Raw genomic sequence first — 21,501 nt, forward strand, 5'->3', positions numbered from 1 at the left:
AAGGGTAGAGGAATGTTCTGAATCTGTCTTCCATCAGTAAAATGTAAATAATCCTATACTGGCACTTCATACTTTATCATGTTATAAAATTCAGAAGAAAGTTTCTAGACTAACCATAACATACAACATAAATCTGAACTTTTTACATGGAACCTTCATCTCCAAAAACAGCCCTTCTTGCTTCTCTACCTAGCAAGCCCACCCACCCCTTGTAAAAAAGAAGGGGGGGGAAAAAAGGAGGGGCAGCTTCATATAAAACTAACCAACTATTTTATACATATATTTTTATTAATTTGATATTTTATTCCCCCCCAATTTCATCAGCCATTTCTGAAAGCATATTTAGTATCCTACCCTCATGGTCCATCCCCTCTGCAAAAGTGAAATGAAAGAATATTTTCTCAACTTTCCTCAGTTTGGCCATTGTAATGACCAACGGTCACTTTTGAATTTTTTTTTGTCTTTCCATTCAGGCCCCTGTAGCTGGTGTGTGTGTGTGTGTGTGTGTGTGTGTTGTTTTTCTGGTTTTCCTTACTTTATCAGACCATATGATTGTTCTCAATGGTTCTGACTTTAGCATAGAGAATCTAGAAACTGCAGAGTTTGTTTCAGTTGTTCAATTAGGGAAGAATCTGTGATTTTGGACGGGGTGGACTTCTTGTGTAACCGCCCCCCCAAGGAGACTGCAGATGCTCTGAGACTTAGCTAAATATCAGAGACTGGTCCTAGGATGACTCAGAAGCCAAAGCAAGATTCAAACCCAGGATTCTAACTCCAAGTCAAGACTTGTTCTGTCATTTTACTTCTTCTCTCCATTAAACTACTCCTTTGCAAAAGTTCCAGAGGAGCAAGTGAGGATGATCAGTTTTATTTTTTGCAGGAACAGACAGGAGATGATAGAAACTGGTGGAGAGGAGAGGAGATAAGTTGGAGCCCTCGGTTACCTTCCCTGTCTTTCCTGATGAGATGAGAGATGAAGGTAAGTAGTCATGAATTTAAGCCTTTAAATATTATGATTAAAAAAAGACTTACCATGACAGCTCTCATGACAGAAATTATTGATTTTGAAATTTTTATGGAAAGTTCATGAAGTGGAAATTTTAAGCCTCTAGGCTTATAGGTGGACACAGGAATTGAGTTCAAATCCTAACTACGTACTCTAAGAGTGACCTTCGGTGGCTCCCATCCCTTCTCTGGGCCTCCTATCAGAGGAACAGAATGAGAAGAGGGTGCCCCATTCTTCTGGGGGAGGTGCCTCTGGTGCCACTCAGGGGCAGCTGGTTTGGGGTCCTTTGTGGGAAGAGGGAATGGGAGATCTTTCCAGAAGCTTGCCATAAAGGATCCAGGAGGGAGGTCTGGAGTAGACTCTGGCACATCCCCACCCCGATGCTGGCTACCACTCCACCTGCTTTGGTTTGGGCCATTTAAAAAAACCCTCAGTTTCTGTGAGTGACCTCCAAGCCCCAGAAAGTGTGGGAGAATCCTTGGAAGAGGGCAGGCAGCTGCTGCCAGACCCCATGACTCCCTTCTCGCCTGCCCAGAAATCCAGGCCGGTAAACATTTATCTGGCTTGACCAAGGTTACTGGGAGAATTGACAGACCTCTTCTAATAATTAATGTTAATGAGACCACTGAACAGCAAACCAGACAGCTCCAAACCGTTAATGAGGAAGCCTTGACTCATTTGTTTAATCTGCAAGTTAGATAATGGGCAATAAATACGGGGCCATTCAGCCTCCCTTCCGGCCCTTAATGTGTGAAGAGTCTTCTCAAAGAGACCTGAGTGGATTTTGGCCACACTTGCTCATTCAGCTAGCAGGCTGGGTGGGGCTGCTGACAGAGGCTGGGGGGTGGCAGGGAGAGCTTTGGCTGTCTCTCTAGATGAAGGATGCTGGCAGGTGCCCGGCCCTAGGGTCTGCCCTCCACCCATTAAATGGAAACCATATTAAAGAGGGGTGGGGGGAAGCTTGGGGGAAGGAGTGGAGGGAGATCTTGGCAAAGGCCTCCCCTGAGGTTTCTCCACTCCTGGATTGACCAGACAGGGCAACAAAGCAGATGAAACAGGATTAGTGGGACTGTATTGTGGGCCGTGACTCCCAGTGTGACAGGTCGTCCGCAGAGGAATTTGGCAGGCTTAACCTGCCGGGGATAAAGATGTAACAGACAACGGGAAGGAATCAATGCACTGCCATGACCAAAAGCAAGGAAATCTATTTGCATGCAATATTAACCGTGCTAATCAACTCGGACTATGGCACGCCTGGTGGGCGGCCCTGTCCCCGACCAAGAGCTTGTCTCTAAGCCTATTGAGGAGGCAGTGTTTACAGAGTTAAAATGATCTGAACCATATGGGATTTGTAACCACCTCTTGTTTGGCTTTAATTCTCATCAGCTTAAAGCTCAGGGTCCTTGAGGCAGCCTCAGACAGAAGCAGAGCTCACCACGTGGCTCTGGCCAAGTCACTTCACTTCCCCCTGCCTCAATTTCCCCAAATATAAAATGGGGAGAATGGCACCTGCCTCCCAGACTTGTTGTGAGGATGAAATAAGATGTTATTTGTCAAGTTCTTGGCACATTTTATAAATAAACATGAAGAGCATACTATATAAATCTTCCTCTCTTCTCCCTTGGGAAGCAGTGTGACATAAAGTGCAGGTGAAGGGCTGGGTTCAAATCCAAACTCTGCTGTTTACTACCTTGTACAACTTGGGACAGGTTATTTCACTCCCCTGTACCTCATTTTCCTTATCTGTAAAATGAGGGAGTCGGTCTAAGTGATCCCTGATCAGTCTAAAATTTTGACTTCTTTGGATTTGGGCTCAAAATCAAGTCTTGATATGGGATCCAACACCATGAACTGCAGAACATGTCGGTGTATAAGTCCCTATGTTGGATCCTTTCCTGGGGATCATCAGGATCCAGGAATCTGAACTCCTTCTTGTTCCCCCTCCACACCTGAACAATCCACCCTCAGGGTCTTTCAGGGTTTCTACTTTGCTGCAAGTGAAACCAATCCAGGGTCTCAATCCTTTAAGACCAAAGCCAGAATCAGGAAGGAATTGTGCCCCATCCTCCACCTCAGATATTGTTCCTCTGTGGTAGTTTTCTACCCTTCACTGAGTCATGTCACCATCACCAAGGGTCACATTTGTCACCATCATGCAGTCTCCCCTTCTCCTGCCACCCCAACCATGTCTTCTTGGAGTCTGGGGCTGTCATTATGACGGTACCCTACCCAGTTGCACTGTCTCATCTCCCACCACCCAAAAACTGCTCAAATTTCTAGTTATGGCCACTCAAGACCCAATTCATATGTTAACCCCTTCCATGAAGCTTCTAGGCTGCTCTGTTGATCCTTTCCTCTCCTCTTCTACCACAAAGGTATCCAACTATCAACTACTGTACGCTTCGGGCAGAGGAGGTGTTGTTTGGTCATTTGGGTCATGTCCCAACTCTTCATGATCCCATTTGGAAGAGTTGCAATTTCCTTCTCTAGTTCATTTTACAAATGAGGACATTGAGGTAAATGGGATCTTGCTCTCTATCCACCGCAACATCTAGCTGCCCTAAATAAAATATAAATCAAAGTAAATTAAAATAAAAAATAAATAAAAATACCTTTAAGGAATTTACATTCTAGCAAGGAAATATCACACATACATATATAACCATTATCTAGATAATAAATACCTGGTGATTTGGGTGTAGAGAAAGAGGGGGAATTAGTGTTCAAACCTCAACTATTACTTGGCTTTATGGATTTCTGCTGTGCTGTTGTCTTATGGGGATCTCTGTTCATGACTCACCCATCTAGTTCATTCAACCGTAAGGCCCATGAGGGGAAGGACTATATCTCATCGAAATGTAACCTACTCCAACCCTTACATCTCTGGATAGATAAACGGTTGCTTCATTGGATAATGTTATAACATCCAAAACAGAAAGATGATCAAGTGTCGATGTGACAGTGCTATATGCATGCGTCTGAATCTTCCCCTAATCAGATTCTGTACTTTGGAGCCAAGGAACTATTATACAGGTTGGAAACCCAGGACCTAACTCTCAGCTCTAATTAATGAATTACTCAAAGTTTCAGCCTGCTGCAAGCTTGGCAGCGCTCCCGTGGCACTGCCAAGATTAGGCACTTGCCAAGTGTGAGTTTTTGGAATCAAAAGCAGTTCCAGGCTTTATAGAATAAAGGGTAAATTTGGGGGAGGTTTTAAATTGGCAGTTGAAGAATCATCTCAGAGCAAAGGGCTTTTCATTTTTAAATGTTGACAAACACCCTGGGAAGACAGATGAGATCCTTAATCGTGGGATTGTGTCGATCTAACATTAGGGTCATTTTCATGTAAATGGTAAAGTTGAGACAGAGGCTAAAAGAACATTTCCAAAGTTGGCTGTCGCTTTGTTGCTCTATTTTGAACATGGCGTAAGACACTGGATAAGTGGCTGGTTTTGTTTTGTGTTGTTTTTCATTCCTTTTTTTTTTTCTAAATTTGTTAATGTAGTTTGTTTTGGCACTATAGACATGTCCAAACAAACAAGCCCCTTTGCACAATGTACATCCCCCAAGAAAACAAATTATCGGGTCTTAACAGAAAGGAGTCGTGTGGCCTGTCCTTTCATAGGTATTTCAATAAAATTCGCTGCCGACCACATTGTGTGGACCTGGTGCCTACCTCTTTGCTATTCTCGCTCTTCATCACTCTGACCATCTTCCCATTTCCTCTCAAATTCTTAATACCCATCATCCCTCTGGCCCAGGGACACTGCTTTATGCTCATGTACCATTTTTTAAAGCCATTTCCCAATTGACAGGCACAGGTTTTGGTTCCAGTTTTTTGTCAGCATAAACAATGCACTAGGAACTTCTTTTTTCACCATCAGGAAACTTTTCCCCATCCCGCTTAATGCCAGTGCTTTTCCTTTGCTGATTATCTGCCCTTTAGCCTGTCTGTATCTTGTTCCCCCTTAGGTGTTTGAATATTGTCTTCTGCACTAAACTGGAATCTCCCCAAGGGACTAGCTTATAGTATGATACATTATATTAATAGAGTAAAATGCTTCTTGACTTACTATCAATCATTTCCTGAGGTCCCAGGGACAGCAGTGGAATCACAGGGTCAAAGAGTTTAGACAATTGAGCTCTTTGTCTTAGATAACTCCAGATTGTTTCCCAGAAGACTTAGATCAGGTCACAGCAGTGACTTTGTGGTCCTTTCTTCTCACAACACCTTCCATCACAAGTTTGCCCATTTTGGGGAGCTTGGTCAGCTTGGCAGTGATAGCTTTCATTTGCATTTTCTGTGACTGCTGGTGATTTTTTTAATAGTTTTCCATGCTGTCTTTTTGCTTTTGTAAACTGAGCATTCCTTGCCCTTTTACTTTTGATGTCTAAATAGCGGCTTTAGCTCAAATACACTAAGGAGGCTGGGGCTGAGGGTAAGACTTGTTAGTGATAGCAGCTGCTTAGCGCTAATGGGGTAAGTTTTAGTTGCCTACTCCTATTAGAACACGGACTCCCTGAGGGCAAGGACACATGGACACATGTGTGGCTGGATGGATGGATAGATGGAGGGACAGACAGATAGATTAATAGGTAGGTAGGTAGATAAATAGATAGCCCCAGTACTTAGCATACTGCTTAGAATGTCCATTGTTCTTGTTCAGTTGTGACCAACTCTCTGTGACCTTATAGACTATACCATCCACAATCCTGGAGTGGTTTGCCATTTCCTTCTCCCATTGAATTAAGGCAAATAGAGGTGGGGTGACTTGCTCAGAATCACACAGCTAGTAAGTTACTGAGGCTGGATTTGAACCCACATCTTCCTGATTCCAGTACCAGCATCCTATCCCCTAAACTATCTAGCTGCCTCAGGATGCTCATAGTTAGCACTGCCTAACTGCTTTTTTATTCATCCACTCCCTCCCTCATTTTTCAGATAAAGAAATCGAAACCTAAGTGATTTCTCACAAATGATAGACATCAGAGAAGAGACTTGAATTCAGGTCCCTTCTTTGGAGAATCAATATTCTTTCCACCACGCCCTTCAACTCATGAGAGAATTTATCATTCTAGTCTAAGTTCACCATGGCTCAAAAGCCTCAAAGAAATATATCTGTTAAAAATAAAAGGAATAAATAACACTTTTTTGCTATTTTTGGTTAATGTTTCGGGGTACCCTGGACTGGCTATCAGTAGGCTGGTGACATCAGCTGCAAATTGGATGAGTCCAGATTCCAAGAAAGACAAAGTGGTTATTTTTCAGTACTAGCTCATTAATTTTGTTTTGTTCTGGTTTGTCTATTTGTTTCTTTCTTTATTATGAGTTTTGAGGGTTTGAGTTTTTTGTTTTTGTTTTTGTTTTTGTTTTGGAGACTAGGTCTCCATCTTTCATCCAGGTTGAATATACAGTGAGGTTGTTCCCACTGCCAAGGACCACAGAAATTCTGATCTGCTCCGTTTTTCCAACCTGAAGTCGTTCACCCCTCCTTAGGCTGCTTGGAATCCTTTATTCCCATGGGCTCACCATATTGGCACCTTGAAGATACCCAATGATTCAAATCAACTCTCATCCTTACAAGCAGCTGGAATCTTGGGCCTGCACCACCATGACTGGATCAGGTACCCTATCCCTGAAGAGACCCTTTGCACCTTGTCTCTCAGACCATGTTAATATTTATTTTGTCTGTTCGTTCAGCAAATATTCCAGACCTTTTTCAATTTTAAAGAGTCAGATTTGTGCTTTTGGAGAATCCTGGCCAGCTTCAGGCTTGCTATCAGATGTCTCCTCAGGACTTCCAGGGGGAATAAGATGGGACCCCACTCTCCTGGGAGGGAGCATCAGTCAGGTAACTGAGCTCTCCCAATAACCACCACATGACCTAGGGCCAGTCATTTCCTAATCATTCTGAACCTCTTCTTACTGAATCTATAAATTGATGCTTTTTGAGGCCAGCCTTCCATGCCAAGGGCACCACCACCACCAGCAAATGATCAGCTCTCAGGGAGTCATCTCCCAGCAGCCCCAGAGAAGAGCAACAAGCTGGAGAAACACCATCCTCCCTTCAGGGTGGGCATTTCCTCGGACAGTCCAGAGTCCCGGGGTACGATTCAAACCCAGTATTTCAGGCTTCCAGTTGAACACTCTGTCCTTCCCCAGCCCTGTCCTTGAATGTAAAAACAGCAGACTTCTAGTTATTAGAAAAGAATTAGTCTAAGTTTTTGATTATGCTCCACCCCAACCTAACAAGCTTTTATTTAGTACTTGCTCCATGTTGGTGTTACGGCAGCTAAGTGATGCAGTAAGAGAATTCAAGCCCAGCTCAGACATGGAGAATCTTGGGCAAGTCACTTCACCCTGTTTGCCTCAGTTTCTTCATCTGTAAAATTAGCTGGAGAAGGAAAAGGCCAACCACTCCAGTATCTTTATAAAGAGCACCCCAAATGGAATCACAAAGAATCAGATACAACTAAAATAACTGAACGACAAATGCTCCATCTTAAGCTATCAAGCTCGGTCCCAAGAAATCAAAGTAAAGAATGTTCCTTGCCCTTATCCTTAGGGATATTACATTCTTTTTAAAAGAATGTTTGTTATCACATCACCCAATGTTTCCCTCTCCAAGAGAAGAAAAAAGATCGGGGAAAAAAACAATTCAGCCAAATTTATGAAGGGGCTTAGGTCTTCCCAGGCTTGCAAAAGTTGGGCCTTTGGTGGATGGCAAAGGAGAACTTTCTCCTGGATTATCCAAAGGTAGAAGATGATGATGCACTGGGACTCTCAATCTCCTTTTTTGAGGACATCTCTCTCTGGAATTCTGTCAGACTTAAGCCCCAGTTCCTTTTGTGTCTGTGGAAGCCTTGTCAGATGCAGACCATCCCAAGTGAGCACCAGAAAAATATGATTCTTTCCTCCTGCATTTGTTCAGTGGGGCCTGAGTGTCCTTCCCTGGTGGAAAAAATGTTAAATTGAACAGGATTCTGTATCCCTTCCTAATTATTTTGCTGCCCACATCATGATTCTAATTGGTGGGTTTAGCCCTCTAAGATCTGTAAAGGATTTGCTCCCCCTTGATCCCCACAGCCACCCTGGAGGTTATTGTCATTTTACAGATCAAGAACTGACATGTCAAGTGACTTGCCCAGGGTCACCCAGTTAAGGGGTGTAATAGGTAGTGTGAACCCCCATCTTTTGGACTTGGGAGTCCTGTGCTCTCCCCACTGCACTCCACTGCCTCAGCGCTGGCACACTCTGCCTGCCTACTCAGTGATCTCTCCGGGTCTCACCACACAAGCAGCCCACCTTTTTTTGGTTCATTTTTACATCACCTTTATTTCTGAATATATCCCTCTCCTACCCAGCAAGCCATTCCTTGTAACAAAGAATTAAAAAAAAAAACACAATTAACTGATTTGTTCTCCCACTTCTGCAAAGAAAAGAGGAAAGTACCTTTTCTCATCTCTTCCCCGGGGCCAAGTTTGCTCGTTATAAGAACATTGCTCTTGTCTTTGTTCCATGATATTCTTCATTTCACTTCTACATAATTGAGTCATAGGCTTCTAGGTGCAGAGCCTAAAGGCAGCCAAAAGACCCTCTGGCCCAGCCTTTATTTTTGAGGTGAGAAAAGGAGCCACTTTGCCCAAGGCCACACAATTGGCAAATCCTTTCTTGGGAAGGAGTGGCAGCCTGTCCACTGTTACCTGCTCCATGGCTTTGTGCGTCACCTACAATTTCAGCTTTTCAGAGTACCCTGTGTCCCATGACTTGTGTTTTAAATGTGGTTGTGACGAGTTCTCTTTGCATTCTGCCTCCCTTTGCCAGCTCCCCCACCCCTCCAGAAGTTGCCACATCAGCCGCCCGGCCTGACCTCTGACCTGGCATCCTCCGGCTGGGTGTGGCAGCTGGTGTTGTGAATCAGGCCGTCGCCAATCTGAGAACGGCTACTTCACAACACCAGGGTCACCCCCTGCCAATATCATCGACCCTGGACCTGAGGATGAGGGATGAGGATCCCCGAGCTCCCTGATCACCGACTGCCCACTGGAAGGAAGGATCTGGGCACAAGCTGACAAGGGTCCCTGCTGGTTTCCCCAAGATACAAAAATGCTCCACATTTAAGGAAGAGCCATTGCCAGCTCCAAGAGTTCCATGCTGAGGGAATGGAGTTCCCCCTCCAAAAAAGAGTGAAGCACTGATGGGCTGCCCGGGTGCCCCAGTTGGTCAAGACTCACCCAGCCCTGTTCTCGCCTTGGGAATGGGGTTTTACATATGAATGCAAAAGAAAGAACCAGTGTGGTTCATATTCGAACCTGTCCCTGGGGGAAAAAATCTCAATGGGCAAAAGGGAGATAGGAAAAGGCAAGGGATAAAATCTAATATTAGAAATCAAAGAACCAGGTTCAAATCCCAGGTCTAGCATTACCTGGATGATCTCACCCAAACACTGGATCTTTCTGGGACTCAGTTTCCTCATCTGTAAAATGGGGAGATTGGTCTAAATATATTTTTTCTAAGTTTTCCTACAAACTTGTGACTTACTTATAAAGAATCGATGTAATAATCAGTTATCATCTCTTCCAACATTGGGGTTCTGCATTTGGGACTGAATTCTGCCTCCTGGCTAGATGGGCATTGATTTGGGCAAGTCATTGCCCCTCTATGGGACTCTTGTTTCCTCATCTAAAGTCATTACATCTAGAGCTGGGAGGAACTTTAGAGGTCATCTAGCCTAATGCACCCTCTCCCTCATTTGGCAGATGAGGACTGAGGGTCAGAAAATGTTAACTATATGAGCTTCTCTCTCTCTCTCTCTCTCTCTCTCTCTCTCTCTCTCTCTCTCACACACACACACACACACACACACACACACACACACACACACACACGCACACACTCAGGCACCCCAGCTCCATTCCCAGATCAGTGGTCCTACCCAGCCTCTAGCTTGTCCTCCAACTATTGAGGCCAAGAAAGTGAACCTCTACCATTGAGTTTCTTGACTGGGGAGCCCACTCTGGAGGTGTTAATCTGCCACCCACAATTATTAGGAATCAGTTTTATTGTCAGACAGGCTTGTCACTGACTCTTCCTGCTCCTGGAGAGAGTGATGGGTAGAACCAGCAAATGAACCCGGACCTCCCCAGGTGCTTTCTTCCTGTCAACCCCAAATTTAAGGGACTTCTAGCCACCACTTTTGATAAGACAAGTGGTAGGCTTGCCTGCACAGCCCTCAGTCTGGGAGACTTCTGAGAGAGAAAGTAGAGCTTTGGTCTCTTCAGGAGCTTGCTTCCATGCTGCATCTGAGATGAAAGCATTGCATTGAACGAAGCAATTATTAAGCACTTACTGTATACAAAACCCTGAGCTAAGGCTGGGTTTGCAGACTGAAAAATAAAACAGTCCCTGATCCCAAGGAGGTAACAAGGAGACAGCACATCGGGAAGCCAGATGGCAAGGTCCCCTGACCCATCCATAGGGGTGGCAGCAGCTAATGGTATTGCCACTGATAAGATCATTTCCGTTTCTGATGTCAGACTGCTTACAGGGCCAGGGACTTGGATGACAAGGATCCTCCTTTCTGGGTCTTAGGAAACTGTGACTACAGGAGCAGCCCAGGCTGTGTCTCCACTGGAGCAATGCCAGAGGCTTCATGATTCCCAAAACTCTTGGGTCCAGGGCCCTGGATTATCTCCATCAGGGTCTGAGAGGAGATGCCACCTCCCGCCTAGGACGCGAGGCTGGCCGAACTGCTTTGTGAGTGATAACTGATGTTAGAGCCTGCTGTAGGCCTGCTGGGTCTCCTGATTGCTGAGATTAGGAAACATCCAGAAATGTCCTGGAAAAAAACACACTTCTTACATATAACAATGCTAGAATTTTCATGCCATAGTAAATCCCAATGCCGGCCAGGGAAGCTCCAACTGCCACCCACACCTAGAGCCCTTGGGAGGGGTTATCAAAGTGTTCAGAAGTCAATGAAACTCATCACCTATCAATCAATCAAACTTTATTAAGCACCTAAGGGCTAGGGATTCAAAAACAGACAAAAGAGAATAATAGGGTCTTCTTAATGGAAGAGGAATTTATCTGTGTATTAGGAGAAATTCTCTTTGGATGACACATTCCAAGAACTTGTGGTGACATCACTTAACATGGAGTCTGAGGAGGTAGGTGCCATTCCAATATGTTGAAAGTATTACTGGGGCAGCTAGGAGGCATAGTGGATAGAGCACTGGCCCTGGAATCAAGAGGACCTGAGTTCAAATGCGACCTCAAACCCAAAATAATTGCCTAGCTGTGTGATCTTGGGCAAGTCACTTAATTGCATTGCCTTAAATAATTTTTTTTTCAAAAAGAAAACATTACAGGACTCTGCGCAAATTTCTAGGGGTATCATCCCAGATTCTAAGGTCTGTGCAAATCCCCATGAGTTCCAGATAATGTTTTCTAAGGAAGGAAGAGCCCCACAGCTGTCACTTCCAGGGGATTCATTCATTCCCCTTGTGTTTTACAAGATCATTTTTACAGACTTTATCCATGACGCCCCTGGACTGAACTCTGTCCGGTTACATCCTGAAGTGTTTCTGGAGAACAGTGTCCCAGTTCTCTGAAGGTGATTCTCCCATCTTGCTGAATTCAAAACACTTCACAAAAATGATCTTATTAAAAAACCTAATAGAATTTAAAACAGGGTCAAGTCCAGAGAGAGCAAGAGACCTGGTTAAGAGGCTAGGGAAGCTCATCGCAATTTTGTCATAAAGTCCATGAATTCATTGGAGGCTTTTCAGAGCACCTTGGGAATAGGGGAGGAAAGGGGGACAGGAAGGAGTGGGGTCTTCAGCCACAAAAAGCAAGTAGGGAAAAATCTTTCCTTTCGATTCTTTTAAATTCATTATCGAATGATTCATCGAATCCTTCCATCTGGGCCCCTCAGCAGCCTTTGTAGCTGCCCCCTCCCTACCCATCTCCTTCCAATTTCCAACCTCCTTTGAAAACCTGCCCCACTCCCCAAGAGACCTGCTGCCCTGCTCACCTCCATGGATCTGCGCCTCCATGATCATTAGCAATCACTCCATTTAGGGCAAGCTTAACCTGTTACATCATTATCACTATTTTTAAATGTGGTTCTCTGTTCTTTTAAGCCTTGAGTGGCTTGCCCACTTTGGAACCTCAAGTGCCCTGGGGCCACTATGCAAAGATCTAGTTTAAACTCAGTGAGAAATTATTAATAACACGGATCTAGTGCTTCCCCCACTGTCCTCCAGGACAAAAATTACTACCCTCATTCTATAGATGAGGAAACTTAAGGGGGTCACACCACTGAAAGTCCAAAATAGGTTAGAAACCTAGTTCTGCTGACTCCAGGCCCAGTTGTTGCCCCTTCCAACAATTAATCAATGAGCATTTATTAAATACTTGCTATTTCTAGTCACCATGATAGAAGACACTCCAAGAGAGACTTCTAGCAGTTACTTTTTTAAAAAAAAAAAAGACCTTCATCTTTGCTTCATCACCTTCTCAAATTGGAAAGTACCAGTCAGCTGGGGATGGTGCCAGTCAATTAGTCTCAGAAAAGGCTTGAGGGAAAAAGGATTTTTGAGAAGATATCCAATTCTGTCATCCCAGGGTAAATCATGGCTTTTGTTATCAATGAGTTTAAGACCTTTCTTGATAGAGAACATTGGATTCTTCTTAAAACCTACTTGTTTCTAAAGTGCTCTTCTTCATTTATGCTATGGGGGAAGGTAGTGCATCCCCACTTTAGATAGATCAATCTATCTATTTAGACAGATTGATCTAAAAATCTATAGATTTGTTATAGATAACAAAACTGAGGCCAAAGAAGTAAAACAGTTTGCCTTGGGGTCCCTCTACTCATCAGTCTATCAGCAAACATTTATGAAGCATTTGACCTCCTAGGCATCATGCTAAGCCTAAGAATAAAAAGATAAATCAAAATATATATATATATATATACATATATTTACATATTATATATGTATAATATCATATATGTGAAATATAGATATCTCCCTATAAATAAATTTCTTCTCTCAGGGAATTTACATTCTAATGAGACAGCTTATATTAAACAGCCTCACCCAAAATGAGAGTCTTTGATTTTCTTTCAAATCAAGCCCCACGTAGAGGAGGAAGGGGAGAGGAGCTACTGCACACAGTCAGCCCATGAAAAACCCAGGGCAGACTGGGGATGCTGCCTGTAGGAGGTGGGTTTGCAGCAGGCCTGTAGCCTCCTCCCTGGACATCTGTAGGAAGATTGATCAGGAGAAGGCTTCAAGGCCACAGATATTCTGGAGGAGGGATTGTTGGACAGGGTCCACCTTCTATACTTCTCTTAAGGAGAATGGGAGCCTTGGGCCATATTTTAGGTCAAGTCAAAGGAACTGGTTCAAAGTCTTCAACTGGCTCCTCATTGCCCCCACAAGACAGGGTCAGACTCAAAGAAGTCAGAGGCCTTGAATTCAGATCATTACATCAAGTTAGTCTCTGCAAACTCAGTGAGCCCTGAGGTCTCTTCCAACTCTATGGTCCTTCCAGTTAACTCTAAAATAGGAATAATAAGAGGCAAAAATATCTTCTTGAACTTTGATTACTCTGGAAAGTACCCACCTCCTAACAGAGAGGTGACGGGCCAAGCTTACAGGTGAAAGTGTGTTTTAAAATATGCATCCAATGTGAGAATTTGTTTTATTTGCTTTAAATAGTAGCCATGAGTCTCTCCCTCCTCCCCTTCCCCCTCCCCCATATGGGGGAGAATAAGAATGGATTTGGGTTTTTTTTTTAATAATTTAAGTTTTAATTGAGTAAATAAGCCTTAATTCCCCCACCAAGTCAGGGCTTAGTACCCTCTTCTATTAGGCCTTTCATAAATACTTTTACAAACAGAATGCTTGAATAAACCACTGAATTCAGTGGAAAGGCTGAAACTTTTCTCTGACTCCCCCATCCTAGTCTCAATCTGCCCCATGATAACTTCACTCTTGCTGTCCAGTCCCTCGAAGGGCCAGCCCTCAGCACCCCCCCCCAACCTCAGGCACCCAGTCTACCTCCTCTATGCCCACAAAGACATGCAAGTAATGGAGGTTGATCAGAAACTCACATTTCTGACTTGGTTTTGTTTGGCACATTTTAAATTCGGAGTTTGGGGTTTTTCTCCCAATAGGGAGATGGGAGAGAGATTTTAATTTTTAAAAAATTATAAATCAATAGCTTTGACTCTGCCATAGATTCTACTAAGCCCTTACTACAAAATGCTTTGTTAAATGGAATGAGGAGACATTGGTGATCTGTCATCTGTGAGAGGAAGGGCAGCCAAGGTCAAAGACTGGACTGTTGGGTAAGCCTGATGTCCCTGGTGGGGCCAGTTGTCAAATAAAGAGCAGGAGACCTAAGAAATTATCCAGGCCAATTCTTTCCATTGTCAAGAGATTGAGACCCAGGTTAGTGGCAAGACCCAGACCACCAGCTCTCCAGAGACCACCACAGAAGGAGCTGCAACTGGGCCTTCCTCAGTCCAGTGCCCCAGGCTCCTCTCTGGTCAGACTGGCCCAAGGCTGATGGGCTTCACTCTGCTCCCAGACAGTACCAGCATCTTTCCTCCCTTCCTTTCTTGGTATTTGAACTCAATACGAAGCATGTGTCCTCACAATTAAGATCAAGAAGCCTCGGGGATAAAAATCCCTCCTTTTAGAGTTTAAAGCACTTTGCCATCTGGATCCAGTCTATCTTTCTAGATGTTTCATGCTGCTTCCTTTCTGTATTTCTACCAAAGTGGCCTGTTTGTCGTTCTGCACAGACTTCCTTCTGCCCCCCAACTCCATCTTTTGGACAGTCCGCCCCTTTTGCCATGTCTGGTTCATTATCTCATTTGATCCTCATAACAACCCTAGGAGGTATTATTATTATCCCCATTTTATAGGTAAGGAAACTGAGGCAGAGCCAGGTTAAGCGACTTGCTAGGGGCAGCTAGGTGGTGCAGTGGATAGAGCACCAGCCTTGGTCAGGAGGACCTGAGTTCAAATTTGACCTCAGACACTTAATAATTGCCAGCTGTGTGACCTTGAACAAACAACCCCATTTGCCTTGCAAAAAAAAAAAACCTAAAAAAAACAAAGATCACACTGCTAGGAATTGTCTGAGGTTGGGTTTGAATGCAAGTCTTCCTGACTTCAAGTTTCCCTAGAGTCCTTACCCAACATCCTCCCAACTGTAAATGTTCAGCCCCCAAATTACTTCGGGTTGATTTTGTTTTGCATTTTCTTATTCAGGTCCGTGTTGTTTACCTTTGTAGACTGTAATCTCCCTGATGGCGGGAAGTTGTCAAGGTTTTTGCTTTTCATCTTTGCTTAATCATACTTGTTGAATTAAGTGAAAGCACCTGTATAATCCTGGGCAATCTATTTCCCTTTCCTTGGCCTCAGTTTCTTACTTTGGAAAAACAAAGGAGGTAGAGTGCCCCTGAGAAAAGAAGCCTGGATCGGATGTCAAAGAAGTCAAGTTCTAATGCCAGATCTGAAACAACCAGGGCAAACTTGGGCAACTTCACCCTCTAACCTCAGTTTCCTCACCTGTAAAATGGGAGGGTTGAATTAGGTGGTCCTATGATTCTGTGAAGCAACTGGAACATAGAAATCTCAGCAGAAGATCTCTTCCAATTAAAAATCTCCTTTCCTCGGGGTTTTCAGTAGAAAGGAAAGCCAACTCTCCACAAATGCTGCAGGAGAAGCCACGGCTGAGATAAGCAGAGGCTGATGTGGTGGACTGGAGTCAGGGAGACCCAGGCTCAGATCCCTGTGACCCTAGCTGTGTAACCCTGCTCAGTGTAACAAGCCTCAGTTTCCAGAATTGTAAAATGTCACAGGTCCAGGTTATTGCGAGGCTCAACCATGATTGTTCCAAGCCAGAGATGATCCCAAATGTCAGAATGGACAACCAGACACAACACCCTCAGTTACTAAACAGTGATTAGCAAGAGGGACACAGAGTTGCTTAGACTTCTCCTCCCTCTCCAAAAGGCCAGACCTGGAATCAGAAAGGCCTAGACCCTTAACTAGCTGTGTGATCCTGACCAAATCATTAACTTCGTCAAGGAAGATAATGGAAGAGCCTACATCACAAGATGGTAGGAGGATCAAATGAAATGTTTAAGTGTTTTCAAATCTTGAAGCCTTTATGAATGTTCACCGTCAGTTTTAAAATATTTTGTAGACATTATGTTTATGTTTCCCCATATTTCTCCCTGTTAGAGGGTAAACTCCTTGAGGGCAGGAACTGTTTACTATGAACTTTGAATACTCAATGTCTAGCACACAGTTTGTATTTAATAAATGTTTCCTTCTTCATTGTTTTCTTGATTCTTCTCTGAATTCACATCTGGGATGTCCAACAAGGAAACTGGAGAAACCCCTACCGTGCAATTATAATTGTTCTTGTCATTCTGCAAGCCCCTAGAATCCCAGATGGGAGTTTTCTCTTGGCCCTTCAGGAGATCAATAAGATACCTGGATGGGAGGTGGGAGATATTTTAATTTTTAAAAATTATATGTAATCCCAGCTATAATCCCAGTGACCTGGGAGGCTGAGACTGGGGAGTTACGAGTAGAGGAGGAGCTAGTGCTATCTGGTGCCTAAGCTAAAGTCCAGCACCAATATGGTGAGCCCCCATGAGTGGACAACCATGAAGCTGCCTAAGGAGGGGCAAACTGACCCCGGTCAGAAAAGGAGCTGGTCAAAACTCCCATAGGGATCGGCAATGGGTCGGACCTCTGAGTGGCTGCTACATGTCCAGTTTGGGAGAGGTACAGAGACCCAATCTTTAAAAAAATATGATAAAAAAAGGTAAGAAAACCAATCAACTGACTTTAGAGGTAGAAGATGAAGGGAGATGATATGCCTGCCTCTTAAAAAATTTTATAAAGAAGGGTACAGTGATAAGCCATCTTTCTCCTCAATATTAATAATAGCTCCCATTAGAGGCAGCTAGGAGGCACGGAGCACCGACCTGGGGTCAGGAAGACCTGTGTTCAAATCCCACCTCATTTAATAATTACCTGGCTGTATGACCTAGGGTAAGTCACTTAACTCCATTGCCTTGCAAAAGCCAATAATAATAATAATAATAATAATAATAATAATAACTCATTGATAATGTTCCTTTGAGCAGAAGAGTGTCCTCCCTACAATTAATGGCAATGCAACCATTGAAGCCATCGTGCAGATGAGGAGACCTCCATGCCAAGAAGCGGTAGAATCTGGGGTAGTTTGGTGGAGCCACCAGGCAATGAGAGAGAGCCCAGTGTGCCAAGATGACCTCAGCATCTGGGGGTCTGATCTTTGAGGAATAATGTTGGCCACTGGAATTTCATCCCCAACCTCACCAATCACCTCATCCTGTGAAAAAATGTGTTAGGGGATTTGGTGGTGAGAGAGACAAACACTGCATAAATTCAGATGCCTCAGCTAAATATATAGTTCAAGTGCAGAAAGTATGCATTTTCACAGTAAGATTATTCCTTTCCAGGAAGGCAGCATTGGGGAGGAGGGGAGCATTGGATACAGACCCAGACCCTGGGGCCTGCTCTGCTGCTAATAGCCGAGAGATACCTGGAAAGTCTCAACCAGCCGGGGCCTCAATGACCTTACCTGTCACTGCCAAGGCTATGATTGCATTCCCACACCTCTCACAGACATACCCTTCTCTACTCCAACCCCCACCACTTGCCTGGACTATCCCAGTAGCCTTCTGACTGGTGCTGGTCCTGCCTCAAGCCCTGCTCACTCCAACCCATCTTCCACCTGGCTGCCCAAGTGATGGGCTTTGAGCCAGGTCTGCTTGTGCTCTCCCCCCTTCTCTGAGATCCAACATGGAATCCTGTTTAATCTCTCAAATTCTTCCCAATCCAGCCCCTTTCTGCCTTTGTAGTCTTCTGACACTTTCCTTCCCTCCACACAAGAATCCAGCCTCACTGGTCTCCTTACTATTCCGGGTCCACAGTAATCTATGCTTTTCCACTGGCTGTCCCCTAGACCTAGAATGGGGAGGGAGGGAGACAAAGGCAGAGATGCAGGCAGAGACAGAGGGGAGGAGGGAGGAAGAGGAAGAAAGGGAGAGAGAGACAGAGAGAGAGGAGGGAGGAAGATGCAGAGAGGGGGAGAAGAGAGGGAAAGAGGGCTAAAGGCAGAGAGAAAGGGAGGGAGAGGGAGACAGGTAGGAAAGGAAGGAGGAAGGCAAAAATAGATAGAGGAAGGGAGGGGGAAGTGACAGACACAAAGACAGAGAGAAGGGGGAGGAAGAGAAAGAGAGGGAAAGAGAGGTAAAGGCAGAGAGAAGAGAGGAAGAGAAAGGAAGGGAGAGGGAGACAGGTAGAAAAGGAGGGAGGAAGACAAAAATAGGTAGAGAAAGGGAGGGGGAAGTGACAGACACAGAGGCAGAGAGAGGAGGAAGAAGAGAGAGAAAGGGAGGGGGAGAAATACAAGCAGAGAGAGGAGGGAAGAAGAGGAAAATAGGAAGAGAAAGGGAGGGAGAGACAGGGACATAAAGGCAAAGAGGGAGAGTAAGGGATGGAAAGAGAAACACACAGAGGCAGAAAAGAAGGGGGGAAGAGGCAGAGAGGGAAAGAAAGGGAGAGAGACAGGCAGAGAGACAGCAAGAATGAGGGAGAGAAAGAGAAAAAAAGAGGGAGGGGAGTAGGGAGGGAGAAACAAAATGAATGAGCACTAAATACTTGCCATGAGCCAAGCACTGTTCTAGAGGGGGATGGAAAGGGGAGGGCTGGCCTCCTGTAGAGTCAGATGGAACAAGCCAAGAACATCAGGAGAAAGCCCTTCCAGGAGGCTGCTAGGTGTCACAGCGGAGAGTGTTGGATCTGGAATCACAGAAGACTCAATTTCAAAACTGGCCTCAAACTATCTTTGTGACTCTGGGCCAGTCACTTGATCTCTCCTGGCCTCAGTTTCCTCATCTGTAGATTGCTATGAGACTGGAATGAGCTGACACGTGCAAAGCTCACATCTCCTGTCCTCCTCCAATGCTTTACTGTGGTATTGGGAAGGGATGTTCCAGTGAACCAAGCCCGGGCAGATTCTACCAAAGCCGAGAAGCTTGGTGATGAAAGAACAGGTCTCTATTACCCAAGGACCAGCCAGGTTCTTCCCAAGGGGCTCAGCACCAGTTTGACCAAAGGATGGATGAGCTGCTCAGCCTCCAAGACCATGTGCTAATTGAAGAGAGGTTACACCTGCTGCATCAGTCAGCAAAGGGATATTACACATCAGTGAAATCACAGTTCTGAAGGAAAGTCTGGGGCTAGGGTGGAGGACATGCAACCAGGAAGACCTGAGTTCAAATCCCACCTTGGACAATGACTGGCCATATAGTGACAATCAGCCTGTTTCCTCATCTGGAAAAGGCCTTTTAAAAATGCTTAATTAAGGATTGGGTATTGTCTCAGTCAAAATGAGACCTGGGAAAGACCATGGCTTATAAAAGCCAAGTCTCCCACTGCATCCACGGCCATCTCTAGGCATCCCGCTTCCTATCTGGCCACTGGATCCAGATGGTTCCAGAGGAGAAAGTGAGGTTGGGGACTTTGCACTTAAATCCAATTCACTTGCATGTCACTGTCTTCTTCAAGAATGCAGGACTTAGGGGTGGGGGGAGGGAAGTAAGATGGGGAGGGGAATTGTAAAACTCAAATAATATCTTTAATAAAAATTAATAAAAAAGGACCAACAGTTGGTCATTGAATAGAAAAGACAAAGTGCTTGGACTGTTCATTCAACCAGCATCTACGTGCAGGTGACAGAACACACAGACAGAAACAAAATTGCTCCTCCCCGCCACAGAACTTACCTTGCAAATTTTAGGTGTTGTTCTACTGTCCTTCCTAGCATTGGTGAATAGCGTCCTAGGCTTGGAATCAGTAAGACCTGAGTTCAAACCCTACCTCAAACATTTTCTATCTTTGGGATAATAGCCTCAGTTTGCTCAGCTGTAAAATGGGGGTCAAAATGGCAATTCTCATGGGATGATTGTGAGGATTAGATGATGTGGGCAAAACTCTTGGCAAGCCTTAAAGTGTGTTATAAATATGACCATTATCATCACAACCATCACCACATCCATCTGAAATACTGGGTCCATTCTGCAGCAACTAAGATGGGACTGAGGGACCTGAAATGTTAATGAATGTTTGCTCAGGTCCATCAAGGCAGGGGGATGGGGTAGGCCCAGTATGACTGGGGAACTAAGCTCAGACTTAGTGCTTTCCCTCAAAAGATTCACCCTCACCCCCTGCACCCACCCACATACATATTTTCTCCATTTTGTGCTGCCCATATTTCCACCCAGACACCCCCCTACCTGCCTGTAAGAAGTGACAAGTTTCTAGAAAGAGACAAAGAGAGACCATTGCTTGGAGTTTTGAGCTATTGTTCTCAATCTGTCAAATGTACACCTGGGCAGGACATTTTCCAAATCTTTTTCCTTTCCCAGAAGACTGAAATAGAATCATTAGAGGCATGAGCACTTGTCTCAGCTGCAGGTCTCAGGGTTGGGGTGCTGAGATTTTGTGGGGGACCCCAACCATCTGACTAATTCAGAATAGGGATTAAGCCAATTAATTTTCCTTCTCAACTTCATGACCCAGAAATGTGCTCCTTAAATAATGAGCAGGGAGTTCATCCCCCCCATTTCCCCTCACTGTGTGTGTGGGGGAAGGGTAGTTCTACAATGGGAATACCAGGGGAAGGTAGCTGCAAGTTGATGGGGTAACCAATGCCAACCACCCTTCTTTGCAAACAAGCACGTTTTTTTGCATTGACATGTTTCCGGAGATTTGTAGGGACTATTTTTATTTAAAACACCAGTTGCCATAGTAACATCCACATGACCCAATACTTATTCTAAGTCAGACACAGAACATTTCCTTGGGAAGGGAAAAATATAAGCCCCAAGATAATACAGAGCAGGAGGTTTGGGTGTCAAAACAGTGGGGGCGGGATCGATGGTAAGAAGACCCTTTAGATTAGCAAAAGTCAATGACTTTCCCTCTAAGGGAGCCCAATGTGGGGTCCATGGTTTGAAGTTTATGTTTCAGCCCTGTTGTTTCTTTATCCTTTCTTTCTTCTTTTTTTATTTAAAAGAACTGAAATAAAAAGAAAGATGGATTCAAAAAGAGAAAGGCAACAGCCAGTGCTTTCTGGTTTAATGAGAGGAGCTGTGGGTGGAAGGGATGTCTGGGGAGTACTTGGCAGCTTCCTTGATGCTTCCACAGCAGGGGCTCAGAATGTTGGGTGTCTTGAACAAAACTAAGTCCTCTCCTTGCTGGGTTGGTCAAAAGAGGTGCCATTGCCTTCTGCCTAAGATCGCAGAAAGTAGGCAGTGCCACTGTCCAATAGTATCCATGCATTCTGCAAGTTGGCCAGAAAGGGTGGAGTTATTACTGAGCCCCAGCAGTCCCATTCTATCATC

The sequence above is a fragment of the Macrotis lagotis genome, chromosome 7, assembly GCF_037893015.1.
Source record: "Macrotis lagotis isolate mMagLag1 chromosome 7, bilby.v1.9.chrom.fasta, whole genome shotgun sequence".
NCBI classification, from domain to species: domain Eukaryota; kingdom Metazoa; phylum Chordata; class Mammalia; order Peramelemorphia; family Peramelidae; genus Macrotis; species Macrotis lagotis.